This window comes from Podarcis raffonei, chromosome 6, assembly GCF_027172205.1.
Source record: "Podarcis raffonei isolate rPodRaf1 chromosome 6, rPodRaf1.pri, whole genome shotgun sequence".
Taxonomy (NCBI): domain Eukaryota; kingdom Metazoa; phylum Chordata; class Lepidosauria; order Squamata; family Lacertidae; genus Podarcis; species Podarcis raffonei.
The window spans coordinates 86337501-86340650 of NC_070607.1; the positions used below are offsets into that span (position 1 = coordinate 86337501).

General features: G+C 46.6%; 1 long non-coding RNA gene across 1 annotated transcript; it reads right to left on the reverse strand.

Annotated features, from left to right (window-relative positions):
* Positions 1–2422: 2422 nt before the first annotated feature.
* LOC128416507 (uncharacterized) lies at positions 2423–3150 on the reverse strand. The gene is made up of 2 exons (XR_008331227.1): positions 2939–3150; positions 2423–2630 (listed from the first exon to the last, which is right to left on the reverse strand). It is a non-coding gene; the product is annotated as an uncharacterized LOC128416507 (long non-coding RNA).

Here is a 3150-nt window from a genome sequence, read left to right on the forward strand (position 1 = left end):
AATCAGAAGGTCGGCGGTTTGAATCCCCGCGACGGGGTGAGCTCCTGTTGCTCGGTCCCTGCTCCTGCCAACCTAGCAGTTCGAAAGCATGTCAAAGTGCAAGTAGATAAATAGGTACCGCTCCGGCGGGAAGGTAAACAGCGTTTCCGTGCGCTGCTCTGGTTTGCCAGAAGTGGCTTAGTCCTGCTGGCCACATGACCCGGAAGCTGTACTCTGGCTCCCTCGGCCAATAAAGCGAGATGAGCGCCGCAACCCCAGAGTCGGCCATGACTGGACCTAATAGTCATTGGTCCCTTTACCTTACCTCAAGAGTATGCTTGTGCCACTAAAGGCTTGTAAGTGTACATGAGGGCTGTGGGGAGAAATGTTAGGGTTCCAGTTTTTACCTGCAACTTATCAACCCGAATCAGCCTCTCGCCTCTCTCCCCCACCTTCCTACTCCTCTCCCATTTCCCCTCTTACATCAGAAACCTGCTAGGAAACCCTCTTGAATAAACACAAATGCACTTGATCCTCTTAATGGCATTTCAGGAAAAGGAAGCATGCAACCACAGGAGCAATTCAGCTCCCTGGTAATGATTTTATCAGGGGGCCCAGGACATGATTTATGCAGCTTTGAGAGAACCTGAGATTGCAAGCCATCAGGAGAGAGAGAGAGAGAGAGAGAGAGAGAGAGAGAGAGAGAGAGAGACACTGCAAACATCAAAAAAAAAAAAAAAAAGGTAGCCATAGGGATTTGTCAGACTTGCCCATCTCACAAAGTCATCCTGCTGTGAGTTTCTGTTCCGCTGTTCAGTCAGGCTTTCTGACTCCCAGCTGTTTCATAAAGTCAGCCACAAAAAATATAAATAAATGACTCTACCTCCCTAAGTTTTACCGCCGAAATGAAGAAAAGGTGTAGATAGGGCATCTGTGTGCAGAAGACTCTGAAATCCATTCAGTTCTGGGACTTAAAACAAACTGCTGGGTGCACAATTCTTCCATTCTTAAGTGTATGTATACCAAGCTCCAGGTATATCTTAATCTCAGGGATCTAGCAAAAAAGCAAAATCAGATTCTGCATTCCATGGAGTTTGTCCAGGACAGCATTGGCCCACAAAATCTGAAACAGCTCATTGGCTATGGATGGCCCACCAGCAGCCCAACAAAAATCTGTTTTTCCCAGAGCACATAAGGAGAGAAACTCATTGGCCTGTGTCAAATAGTCCTGCCGGAAGGTAGGGGGTAGGAGGGTGAGAACAGTCCTGTGAAGCATGATGCTATAAATCGTGATACAAATGCAAGCTGCCTTTCCCGTGGAGCAAAGTAGGACCTACAAGTTCATGGGAGTGATTCAGAGTGATAAGGCACACGATTCAGTACGATTATGTAGACCAGAGGCTCTTAAACCAGTTTGCCAGCTCAGGCGCATGAAGCGTAATGCCACAGCAACAATGGGAGCTGGGGGAGGGGAATGAAGGGAATGCCTTTGAAATGCCAGCAAGGAAGGAGAGGCGGGAAGAGAGTTAAAGTAGGCAAACTCAAGCAAACCATAGCTCAGTGGTTTGCAGGCAGAAGATCCCAGGGTCTCAAAAGAACAGTGATACCTCGGTTTAAGAACAGCCCTGTTTACAAACTATTCGGTTTACAAACTCCGCAAAATCGGTAGTAGTGTCCTGGTTTGTGAACTTTACCTCGGTCTAAGAATGGAAGCTGAACAGTGGAAGGGCACCGGCGGTGGGAGGCCTCATTAGGGAAAGCACGTCTCGGTTTGAGAACGGTTTCAGTTTAAGAACGGACTTCCGGAACAGATTAAGTTCGTAAACCGAGGTACCACTGTAGCAGGTACTGGGTAATGGCCTGAGTAAGTATATGTCAGCTTCCGGCATTCCTGTGGATATAACGTTTTGGATATAAACAGCCTCGGTCCTGTATACATGAAGGAGCGTCTCCACCCCCATCCTTCACCCCGGACACTGAGGTCCAGCTCCGAGGGCCTTCTGGCGGTTCCCTCACTGTGAGAAGTGAGGTTACAGGGAACCAGGCAGAGGGCCTTCTCGGTGGTGGCGCCCGCCCTGTGGAACGCCATCCCATCAGATGTCAAGGAAATAAACAACTACATGACTTTTAGAAAATGTCTGAAGGCAGCCCTATTTAGGGAAGTTTTTAATGTTTGATGTTTTATCGTGTTTTTAATATTCTGTTGGGAGCTGCCCAGAGAGGCTGAGGAGGCCTGGCCAGATGGGCAGGGTATAAATATTATTATTATTATTATTATTATTATTATTATTATTATTATTAATCTTCCAACAGCTACTCAAGAGCTTGCCTTTCGGCACACCCCTGCTCCTCTCCTTGCACGGGGGGCTGCACACCCCTTTTCTTACCGCAACACTGCCTTGACAAGCATGCTCCTGAAAGTGTATGTCAAACAAGCCTGGAATGAGCAATGTCGGAGGCGTTTACACCTGCCTCTCTCTTCTGAAGGTTTTAATTGCACATGGGAGATTAAGTTCTCAGGTCTTCACAGCAAACAGCTGCTATGTGACACCTCTGCTCTGTGTAAACAGCCAGAATCTCTTTTCGATGCTGCAGGCAAGAATGCCTCTCCTCCCATCTAACATTCTGTTTTTCGCATATTTATTTAGCGCCTGCAAAGAAAAGACATGGTTGTGATTACTTTGTTCTGGGGCTGTGACTCGAGATGCTTTTCTGATTGGCAGCCACAATAAAGTGCGGTGAAATGACACGTGGCTTTATCCCAGGACAACATCCATGGGAGACTCAAAACTTTCAGACATGATACTAACTCCGCCGCTTTGTCACTGGGGTCGAAGTAGGATTTTGTGCCAGTCTCTACTCCCGTCTGTCCAGGGAATTTCATTTCACTTTTTACTTATATACTGCCTTTCTAGATTACTATACACAATACAGTTTACAGCAGGAAATACAATTGTACCTTGGTTGTCGAACGCCCTGGAACTTGGATGTTTTGGCTCCCGAATGCCGCAAACCCGGAAGTGATTGTTCTGGTCTGCGAACATTCTTTTGGAACCCGAATGTCTGCTTCTGTGGCTTTTGATTGGCAGCAGGAGCTTCCAAAGGAATATAATAGTACACAATAAAATTTTGTGTTGGAAAATAATAAACAGAAATTCATTCTTAATAATT